This window comes from Boleophthalmus pectinirostris, unplaced genomic scaffold (assembly GCF_026225935.1).
Source record: "Boleophthalmus pectinirostris isolate CB_2022bp ecotype Guang Dong unplaced genomic scaffold, ASM2622593v1 HiC_scaffold_13, whole genome shotgun sequence".
NCBI lineage: Eukaryota > Metazoa > Chordata > Actinopteri > Gobiiformes > Gobiidae > Boleophthalmus > Boleophthalmus pectinirostris.
In genome coordinates, this window is record NW_026571036.1 from 20,478,125 (window position 1) to 20,490,553 (window position 12,429).

General features: G+C 37.4%; 1 protein-coding gene across 2 annotated transcripts in view; it reads right to left on the minus strand.

The window, feature by feature from the left end:
* Positions 1-12,429, minus strand: part of nkain2 (sodium/potassium transporting ATPase interacting 2) — a 159,234-nt gene that overhangs the window by 93,784 nt on the left and 53,021 nt on the right. The window lies entirely within an intron of this gene.

Sequence of the window (12,429 nt, forward strand, 5' to 3'; positions counted from 1 at the left end):
CTGCAAGAGCAATCTTCTATTGATTCACTTTCACGCGACGATCAATTCATCTCCATTGGAAGCTATTAGGGACCATTTGTGGCTACTTAGACCTGGGAGGAAGAAGCTGGAGAGGACTGACGGCCTGAGTGCTGCACAAGATGAAAGGTGAAGCAAAGCAAATGGAGCTGGGATAAAAATGGGAAAAGACAATAATGATCCTAAGGTGAAAATCTCTCTATTAAATATCCAATTTCCTGCCTTCATTGTCATCCCTGCTTTTCCATCACACGTGTGGAAGACCCGTAATGTCTTAGCCTATAGTAGACCCTGCTCCAACCAAGTCCCACTTAAATTAACATTACAAGCTGGCCATTAGACTGGTATACTTAAGACTGTAGCCATAAAACATACAGCACTGCTTTAGTGGCAATAAGCGCTAACCGTGACTCATTTCAGTTGGAGTGTTAGCGCGGCTTGAGTTCACTGAAGTTTCCGTGGAGAGCTGTGTTAAGCTTGAATAGTCTCCTCAGGTGGAGAAAAACAGCAATTTCCTGATCTACAAGCTCTCAGAGACCAAGGGAGATCTCTGATTAATTGCCCAGTCCAATATTTAGTTCCGTCTGCCTTTTTATCCACGGCTCAAATGCAGAAAGTACACCTGGGAGACACGACCACACATCAATATCACATTTGCCAATAATGTTCTCCAACAAGACACGTACTGCTTTATTAAACAGGGAAGACAACCAATCTATTTTTAACAACTTATTTACAGACACTATTGAATTATACTTTGGGTTTGAGGTGCAGTACTATAGAAAATCAAATGAATGTTTGAAGTGCGTGTTTCCCATTAAACTACAGTGGGCTCCCGTAGTCTGGTATTGTCCCCTCATAGTTAAAATAACCTGGACTATATACTGGCACAACAAAATCAGACTTTATTGCTCATTGCATTATCATATACTTATAAAATAGATTTCACCTGTTAAACATGACTTCTTAAAAATCAAATATAGGTAAATTATTTTTGCCACCATAGTTTTAGCAAAATTTCTGAGAAACACTGATGTACTGATGCAGGTACATTTTTATACATTTTTACACATTTTTAATACTGCAACTGAACCCACAGATGCACTGGCCTGCTCCTTCTTTTTAGTTACTTAAACTATTAGTCAATGAAAAACACATAGATAATGACAGCTCAATACCTTAAAACAAACCCAATCCTCAATCAGCCTTTAAGTTGCAAAGAAAACACTGTTACGATTATTATGAGAAGAAATATCATGATTATTCTATTAAGCACCATGACCAAACTCTTGCTGTTCTTGAACTGTGCATTGTAACACTGGGATTTCCCCATTGTGGAAATCTTATCTTCTCCATTTTGATGTTTCACTGCAAATTTCTATTCTTCAGCTGTTGTACTTTGTGTAGAAACACTGGAATTTCACCATTGAGGAACAAATAAAGGTTCTCTTATTTTAAGGTCTAACAGATCACCATTCAACTAGGTCTGTCAGGCTAAACACTGTATCGACTTATCATTCAGTATATGAAAGCTGGAACAATATTTTTGGGTTCAATATTTATCCAGTGCACTTTTTCTTTGTAATACTGGGACTTTAACATTTATTTTCTGGCTTTTCAATAAGATTTAAGCTGTAAAAGGCTGAGTTAATAACTTCTATTACTAATTGTTAAAATAAAGTGTTTCTATTTGCTGTTTATTTACTGCATTTGCTTTTTTAACAATATTGTACATTTAGAATAGTTTGTGTGGTCTAAATCTGCTCTTGGGTTTTTGTGTCAGTGGCATAAATAAGTTGCAATATTATCACACTTCAGATTTTGTTATTGTGATAGTCCTACATTCATCAGCTCTATGAATCAAACCTTCTGACTAATTAAGTTAAGTCCATCACATAATCAACCAAATACATAACTGGCATCTTTCCCACTGCACTGCCGCCTCCATATCTTTGACAAGCAGATTGATGGACACAGGCAGGTATAGAAAATAGTCGTACACAGGTGTTGGATCGCCCGCAGGCTGCTGTTTGGTCCAGACCAGGGTTATGAAAAGTGCTCTCCTCACTGGACCCACTAAACAAAACACACTCCAAGGTTCAAAACAGCCTGTGTTCGATGGTAACACTGTCAAGACCCTTCATACAGACACCACATGAATTTTAAATCTCAATTCAAATTTTATATATGAATATCTGATTTTGCTTGCTAGTGTTTTGAAGCTTTAGAATATAGTGTGCTAGGCTTACTTATTACATATTGATCCAAAGAAAATCACAGGTCACAGCAATACAATAAAACTAATCTCAAAAACACTATTAAAAAGCAAAAAGAATTGTAATCAAATAATGGTGTTCTGAAATTTGTCCTTTTTAGAGGCAAAGTCATAAATCAAACCTCAAACTTGATTTTGATATTAAGGAAAAAGTTCAACTGATACTTTGCACTGGCATCTTGCTGGGGGTGTTCTACATGTAGTTACCATGGAAACACAATGCACACATTAGCAAAAACTGCCAAAAAAAGGATTGAGTCTGAAGACTAAAGAAAAAAAATGTAATTAAACAACACATTTTTAGGAGCCACTACATGTGGTCATGGTCCCGTTTAGGTGTTTGATTTTCAGCATAAGGTGAGAGGGACTAACTGGAAAACTTCAGCACTGAAGAAGAACTGGAGAAGCTGTGAAACGTCTTTGATCAAAAACTTTTGTCCATTTGACAGAACTGAATTTCTCTTTTGCTACCTCACCTGTTGTAGTTTCAACTAAATCAATTGTCTCTGGTCAGATTGTGTTAAAATAAATATCAGAATAAAGATCGTCTTGAAGTTGGACTTGAGTCACAGAGCTTCAGATTGAGTAATACCTCCAGTTAGCATCACACCCCCAGGGAATATTGATGACATCAGCTGCAAAGTATCAATACTCAATATACTCAATATGCATACCACAATGACAATACAAACTATATTGTTGACAAAGAATGTCATTTTAAAAACAAAAACTACAAATTTGTGTAATTTCTTTTTTCAGTAGTTTACTATTTATTGGTATTAGTATGTAATCTTTTCACAATCTTAGTCCCAAAATAGAAGACAATAAAACCTGCATAAAATATATTGGGACATGATAAAACATTACCTCAATGAGATATACCCTGGGTCTGTGCCTCTAAAAAGTGAACTGGAGTGCCTAAGTTAGCCCATTTCTCGAAAACGACAACCTAAAAAACATATATGCCATATACGCATTATTAAACCTTTAAAGCAGCCACAACAGGTCACAAAATGAATAACAAGGAACATCTCACTATACTGCCGCCATTATCAAACCCAAACAATTTAAACCCGCCAAGCTTCTGCCACCTCTCATAAACCTCCATTTAACATCCATGCATATGCTCCATTTGTTTAACTCCTCGGGTGCCTTGCCATCCATAGCTGTCAACAGATGGAACGAGCCAGTTAGTGACAAGTAGTAAGTCCCCTGATGCGCAGTACCATGGATAAAGATGGCATGGTGCTAATGAAACAGTGTGGAGAGGAGCACTTGGAGGTTGTCATTACGGTCACTCATCTCCATACCGGGGCTGGAGATAGGCTAGACTGCTAAGAGCTACTGCCGGCCCACAGGCAAAAACTGTCTAATTTGTAACAATCACCCTTAGCACCTGAACAAATTGGATCTTCAATTTAGATCCAACATATGCCGGCGATGTTTAAAAGAGATGTCTGTGAAAAAGACAGAGGTTACATTATGAGACACTCTTGTCGGGTTAAATTTGCACCAGGCACGTTGTGGTTCTCAAAATGCTGACGGGGGGGATGCGTGGTAATGAAGGCAACACTACAGAAGCCAGCAGAGGTCAAAAGTGTTAACCCTGCAGTGGGTACCCAAAATAATTGGAAGTGAATGGATCCATATAACCCTAAAAAACACAAAAAAATCAGTACATCATTCATTTGTTATTATTCATACAAATTGTATAACAAAATGGAGGGCTCACAGACACAAGGAAAATAGGTAAAAGCTTTTTTTGCTGAGGGTTAGTCATCGGTTTGTCTCCATAGAGATGTTATTGCTTTGCTTATCATTCAACAATATGACAATGAGGGTGCATTTACATTCACATAATCACCACATCAAAACTGGGACTAAACCATGAACTAAATGTGACCAAGAACAGGACTAGAACAAGAGCAAGTCAAGTCTACATTTGAGCTAAAACCAGGGTAAATAAAAAAAAAGAAGAAGAAAAACAAAAGTGTGAACGCACCCTTAACTATGCATGAAGACAAGCACGTGTCACCACCAGGTCAAATTACTTCAACTTCTTGGGTTCTTTTTACAGACAGTGCAGTAGAGGATGTATTTACCTTGTTGACATGTTTGGGCTGCTAGCTGCCAGCCATTTTCAGAACTGTCCTGACTGAAGATGGCTTGCAGCTAGAAGCTGAAACATGTCAACAAGGTAAACACGCCTTCTACTGTATTGTCTTTAAAAAGAACCCAAGAAGTTAATGTAAAAAAAGAAGACAAAATGATTTTTTTTTGGATTAGGTCAAGTTACTGGTTAAAGCTACCCCACTCATAGTAAGAATTAATGTTTTGTGAATTAATGTACATGTAGGCTAGATGATAGATGACAATGCCAAACTGTAGATCATTCAAGGTAAAGCAATAATGTCTTCATGGAGACTAGCAGGTGGCAAACTCCCAGACCACAAAACTTACACAGTGCACTTTTAACAGAAATCTCTACAAAGGCAGACAGCAGAAACTATATAAAGATCCACACTTGTCTGCTGGCTTTCACATAAGAATGCTGTTATTCACTCTCACCTTGTAGGAATGTCAAATACGGAGCTCTTTGGGTCCGCTGTTCACTTAAAGACCAGCGTTAATGTGGAGTTATAGCCCTGCAAATCAAGGCTGAGGATCTTTTAAAAGGTAGGCAACACTTCACTTCACCTATCAAGGCAATGATCCGTGGCGTGTTTGGGCCATTGAGTTAACAGATAATGCCGCCAGCTGTGTTGTTTTACATTGAATGTGGTGTACTAAAAGTGTTGCAACTTCTTTGAAAAATCCTGTTGAGTCAAGTGTTGGTGTTGTGTGTCTGCAGCTGATAAAATACTAGTATTTTCTTACATTTAAACATATATATTTATTTTATTGAAGTACCACTTAAATGAATAAAAGCACATTTTGACCTTAGTGCAAAGTGGGTGATAACAATGTCTGCAGTTGCTTTAAGATTTGTTAAAAAGTTCAGTAAAATAGGAGTATGCGTAGAGCTACAGCTATAGTATTTTGTAGCATTAGATAGAAGCAGCAGTAGTAGTATTAGTAGGAGTAGTATTATTAATGGTAGCAAGCAGCAGCAGCAGCAGTAGTAGTAGTAGTAGTAGTAGTAGTAGTAGTACTAGTAGTAGTAGTAGTAGTAGTAAAAAATAGCGCTAATAACCAGAGGTGGGGACTTACAAGTCGTGACTTGGACTCAAGTCAGACTTGAGTCACTATTTTTAGGACTTGACACTTGACTTGATAAAATGGACTAAGACTTGGGACTCGACTTGGACTTGAAGCTCAATGACTTGGGACTTGACTCGGACTTGACGCCTGTGACTTCAGAAGACTTGATGCTTCTGCTAAAAATATGTTTTAAAAAAATACTTTTCTCTTATAGTTGATAAATACAGTTAATTTTACAGGAACAAACTGGAACATGTCCCTCCCACTTCTGTGTGTTACTTTGGATGGAACTGAAGTACTGTGATACTCAAATGTACTACAGTAATATACAGTACAGTACTGTAATATACAGTACAATACAGTAAAACAGAGGGAACTACATAGAACATCCTTCCATTTCAGTGCAGACTACATGACAATATAACTGTAATTAAGCACTTTTAAATCTGGATTCTTTCTATTCTACCCATAATGATTCACACTAAGATTTTGTTAAGAGACTTTAAAAAAAAAAAATCAATTTCTTAAACCCTTATATAAATACTCATATATAAATATACCATGAGTTTTTAAGTACAGTTTAGTTTAAAAATCATATAACTTGCAAAAATCCAACCTATATTTGGTGCTTTGGTTTAAAGACTTGAAATGACTTGAGGCTCAAAGCAGATGACTCGACTTGGACCTGTCTTCGACTTGGGACTTGACTCGGACTTGAGGTCAAAGACTTGAGACTTAATTGAGACTTGCAAAACAAAGACTTGGTCCCACCTCTGCTAATAACAAAGCTCTAGTTGTATTAGAAATGTACTAGTGGCAGTAGTAATAGACAGATAGATAGATAGATAGATAGATACTTTATTGTTCTCAAAGGAAGTAGTAGTAGTAGTAGGAGTAGGAGGAGGAGGAGTAGACACCTAAGTTGGATGGATTTTTTTAAAGTATTTTCAAATGTTACATTTTTTTCTTCCTCTTACTTTATCAACAGTATTTTTACCTGAGTACTTCACTTAAATTACCTCTTCCAGTCATGAGTACAGGTGATATTTCAGTTTTCAAAATGACCTTCTCAACAGCAGTCTCTCAGCTTCATTATGTCATCAATGTACAGCTGCTGCTATGTAAATTGACTTTAATCTAATATGCTTTTGGTGGCGTTAATGAACACTTTTAAAACTGGAGCATGGGGTGAATTCAGGTTATCAGGCAGTTTTCCTCAGGGCACAACTTGAAACTTACAATTGCAGCCTATCTGTAATATAAGTTAGCCTAAAGCGCTAGCACTTTTCATTTCGCTCCATTTAAACCCATTCAACGCATGAATATGGGCAATTTGGAAATCATATGTCTCTAGTGTCTACAAGTCGTTCCTATTGAATTGTTACACAGCGTTTTGCCTGTCACTCGCTCCCACCATGAGCACTTTGGATCATTGCCTTGTGAATTAACTCGAATGATTAATATTCGTGGGCAACATTTCTGTATGTAAACGTGGCATTTAAATGTCAGAACCATCAGCTAATCAGTTTGGTATTTTGTCCCTTCACTGTCTGGGCCTGTCCACTCCTCACTCACTATATTTAGACCACTGTTTTTTCAGACATTTCTGCATTTTAAAAGTGCATTGTGTAACTTTTCTGGTGGAGGGTCCATCAAATTCTCCATAGAGATGTTATTGCTTTGTCTGGAATTTTTCACTGCATGATATTTAAACTGTCAGAATGTCTGTTTTTCTAGGTATTTCTGAGCTATAAAACAACCTGTAATTTAATAAATGTAAGACATCCCTGTTTAATGTCATACTGTGGAACATTCCAGGCTGAGCGATGACGTATCCATAGAAACAAAGAGGTGACAGACTCCCAACCAAAAAGTTACCTTTAACTTTTCAGAAGAGATATTACTAAAACAGTTTAATAAATACCTCACTTTATGTCTCAGGAAGACACCTCCATGCAGTGTGCTGTAAACGCAGCTATTTGTGAAATAAAATGACATTCAAGGACAGTTATGTTTATAAAAAGTATTTTGTTGGATGTGAAACATAAGGGTAAAACTGTCACGGGCGTTTCAGAAATGTTGATCAATAAGAACTATGTGGAAACAAGTACGTGTCATTGTCCAAGGCTGTTTGTCTGTCTTGGTTTCACATTACTAAAGTCAATGAAGGAACCATGTGAACAGAACACAGGCCATTAAGAATATAGGATTAAACAGGAACCAGGTTAAAATGACCTGCTACTGCTAATCTGATAGATATGTTGGAAAAGTGCATTCATTTTCAAAACAAACCACATAGAGATCTAGAGATGTTACAGACAGATACTGAAGAACAGGGAAATTTAAACAACTGAATTCTGTACCACTTTGGCATAACATGAACTTATCATTGCTAATGTTATGGCGTTCATAATAGTCATGTGAATTGTAAAATGAATAATTTTAAATGCCAAATTATTATTTTTTGTATTTACTACCAGAGCTTAAAAACTATTTGGGTATTTTGTAGAAAAAGACAATTTTTCTGATTGAGTGACCAGCAACAAAGACCAATCTGAATTTCATTATGAATAATAATGGACCTTGCATTTTGTTAAATTGGCTGAGACTGAATAAGGAAATGTGCACAGAACCTTGAGAAAGAGGCACAATTGATGGCATGTCCCCTTCCCAAATATAAAGTGCTATTTATAGACATGGCTCTGAGTAGCATCCACACACACACACACACACACACACACACACACATATACTGTACATACACACATACACACATGCACACATGCACACACACAAACACACTCACAGACACACACCCACACGCACGTTTGATCAGAAACACACTCAAACGCAAAGCTGGAGGACAGTCTCTTGGCGAAACATCAATCACACATGATTAGCTGCTAATTTTGCGTGCGCGAGCTACGATGCTAACGAGTAGGCTGATAATGACCCTGATGTGTCATTATTAATAATTACAGGTTGCAGGAGACGCCGTTTTTTTTCCAGTTATTTACCATGAACAACCGTGAGATTATGAACAACAAACTCCGCACCTGCCCCCCCCCATCCTCTCTTTCTGAAGTGTGATCTGGGTTAGCTTCATCAAACTGTGTAGCAGCAAATTGAATGGCTTTGATGGAAGGGCCTTGTCCATCTGCTTGTCCTCTCTGTGTGCTTTGAGAGCTACCATTCAAAACGTGTCTATCATATTCTGTGTCTGATCTTTCCAGACCAAAAGGAACAGTGAAAAAGGCAAAAGAGGATGTTTGGATGTTGTTCAGTATCTCTTATCTGGGTCATTTTCTTTGATACATGAAATTGAATTTGTGTATATACTCAAAGGAGAAATTTTTGTTCAATAGACATAAGTGTTTCTTTTTTATTTGAGTCACAGTCTTCAAAAAGATAAGAGTTGAGACGTTGACTTTTCTGTGAGTCACTCAAATACTATAGTACCCCTTTTACACAAAGGTACCCTCATCGAAATAAGATGCACTGTGTAACTTTTCTGATGGGGGTATGCCATCTGCTTGTCAACATGTAATTGTTATTGCTTTGCCTGGAATTTTTCACAATATGGAATTAAAATGATCATGCTTTTGTCAGTTAGAGGTATTTTTACTGCTACAAAATACACTGACATTGTACATTCTTACTGTAAGTAGTTACACCTCCACAGATCTGACTTGACCTGAAGGTGCCATCAGCTTGTCTCCATGGAGAATAGATATATTAGCCCAATAACATACTGTTTAACAGAAAGCGACAAATCAATGGCATCTCAATGTAGTATAGTGGCATGTAGAGGACCTTTCGCCTAAAAATTTACACAATGTACCTTTAACGTCAACCTTCATCTGTGTAGTTTAAATATACTTTATGTACTTTTTACATAACTCACATTTTATGCATTTTAAATACTAAATGCTTGACTGACTACACACCAAGTCTGTCTGTATCCTTTGTCTCAGTTCAGCCAAATGACTGCTATTGTGCATGCTATATGTATTGGCAGCTTTCATTCTTGAAAAGGCTCTGCTTTCCACCTGCCTGCTGTGAAAATTAGTACATACGCAGTCTAAAATCAGAAATACATCTTGCTACTAAATTCTGTATTTGAAACAGGGCCCTTCTGGCTGTTGCCTTCAGGGAAAGAAAGCGGATTACCTGATTTGTGAGTTTCTTTGTTGTTTAGTAGCTTCTTTTTAATTTAGGTTTGTGCTAAAAGGGAATGTTCTATTCCTCATTTCTGACTAGAGCAGAGGAACCTAGAGGTACAAGAAATTGAATGTTTTTGGAGTATGCAGCCAGAAACTGTAATATAGGCTCAGTTAAGGTGCACTAAACAATCTGGTCTCCCACCTGCTTGTCTCTTGGGGAGGCTTTATGCTTTGCCTGCAAGTTCCACAGTAAACTTATCTCCATAGAGACAAGCAGGTGATGACACTGATCAGCCCTGTGGAGAGGCGAGCCTGTAAAAATGTATGTTCAATTTATTTTTGAGCAGTAAAAATGAGACATGCAGATGGTGAATTTCCAAACACAAAAGTTTTATCTAGAGCACCTTTAAATGTCATGTAAATACAATTAACCATCTGCATCTCCAGTAAATCAAATGAAATGTACACTTTAGCTATAGTTGAGAGGAGTCATGTTGATATAATCCTAACTGGTACTCAATTAGCCAAACAGAAAGACTGGGGTCATTGCTTTCAGTTGCCAGATTTGTGTTTTGACTCCTCATTTCTGAATTCAAGGTAACTATTGGTATCTCAGGTTCAGTGGTGGAATGTAACAAAGAACATTTTAAAGTGGATACATTTTACTTGTACTTCACTACATCTGAGGGCATGTATCCACTACATTTTTGATTATTGTACAAGACCTGCTGAAAAGGCTGAGCAAACAATAATCTACAAATAAAACCAACAAACACACACAAAAGAGTCCATTGTTTCTGTTGAACAAAATTAAAATGCACATCAAAATTTATCAAAATCTCTACATTTGAAGCTTTGTTAGACCTCAGTTCAGTTACGTTACCAATCCATAACAGTGACTCTTTGTCCGCACTTGTAAATAGTTCATATAGTTTAATGTAAAATGTCTGAAAAATTCAAAAGAAAGCTCTTTGTGTTAGATTAGAAGAGGGGGGTGGGATTAAATAAATTTTCTTATTCCCACTCCTTTTTGTTGTCGTTATTTCTGCTATGATTTCATTAATGCTATATGTTCTATTGTAAAAGAATGTAAATTTCTCACTTGCCCAAAATAAAATATATAAATCAATATCCGCATGAAATACATTTACTTTTTAGTCTTTGAGTACATTTTAATGGATAATTTAATACTTTTCCTTAAGTATATTTTTCATGGTACTTTTACTTTTGGTAACTATTCAGTTTAGTTCTTAAGTATTTTTTTGCTTCTGCATCTGTACTTTTACTTAAGTAACAAAATCAAGCACTTCTTCCACCACTGTCCAGATTCAAGCTGTGACTATAGTAAAGTTTTAATCAGTTGGAGGGCATGCTATGTACTCAACCTTTAAGTTCTTGGTTCACACTGGTATATCAGAGTTTTTCCTCTTAGCCACTATCTCTTCTTCACTAATTCTCCTTAATTCCAATTCCCGTTTTAGCCTCAGACTTTCCTCTCGCTGTGTTTCCATTTGGCCTATCTCTGCTTACTTCACGTCCCTCCCTCTATTACCTGCGCCCTGTGTAGCTCTTCGCACACACACATCGCAGGATCCTCTTCCTCTGCGAGCTTGTAAATGAATTATCAGGCCCGCCAATGGCTTTCCGTTCTCTTATGGTATCTTAATGGCCGATCTATGCGGGCAGTGCTTTTATGAGGAGGGTGGGATTGCGTGTGGGCGCGGGGGTGGGGGTGGGAGGGGGTATCGAATGCCGCATGACAAATAGGAGGTCTGAGGAAGGGCCTAAATTGCACCCAAAGGCGTACACTTGTGCGTTAAGTAAAGTCGTTGGTGCATTTTTGTACACGCACAATATGTTACCATGACACAAATTGTGATAATTTTGAGACTCTGTGTGGATTGAAAATGCATTTTCCAATTAGATAAAAGAGACTCCACATTATTGCAGGAGTAAAGTAAATACTGAAGGTAATGAAAGCAACACATCTTCTCAAGAGTTCAAAGGTGAGAGCTTAAAAGAAAATTTTTACTAAAATAGATAGAAACTAATTATTTAGTTGACCTTGTGGAGAGCATATTCATTTAGAATTTCTGTATATTGTCTATAATGAAAAAATAAAGTTTGATCTATAAGTTTGAAGTTTGAAATATAAAATAATTATTACTACTATTTGTCAGTAAAACAAAATGTTACGATCTTAAATAGTCACATACCAAGTCATACAGGCTTGTCAAAGCCTGATCCTGTCAGATCTCAGAAGCTAAGTAAAGCCTGGTTCGTACTTGGATGGGAGACTGCTGGGAAAATCACGTGCTACACTGGGGCACCAGAGGCAAAACTTTTGTTGTGTCCTTAGGCAAGGCACTTCACCCACATTGCCTAGTAAGAAAGTGGTGTGTGTGTGTGTGTGAGTGATGTAGGTGGTCAGATGGTGCAGATTGGCAGCCTCGCTTGGGTCAGTGTGCCCCAGGGCAGCTGTGGCTACAATAGTAGCTTACCATCACCAGGTGTAGAGTGAATGAATAATGAACTATAAAGCGCTTTGGGTGTCTTGAAAGGTGCTATATAAATGCAATGATTAATTAAATTAATGAATTAATATACAGCACTTTTCCACTTTCAAGGCTCTCAAAGCACTTTGCCTCTGGGAACCACTCACCCATTTACACATTCATACACCAGTATGAGTATGCAGACACTGTGGCAAGTTAAGTGTCTTGCCCAAGAACATCCAAGGACACAAAGACATCTGTCGGACCTGGAATCACA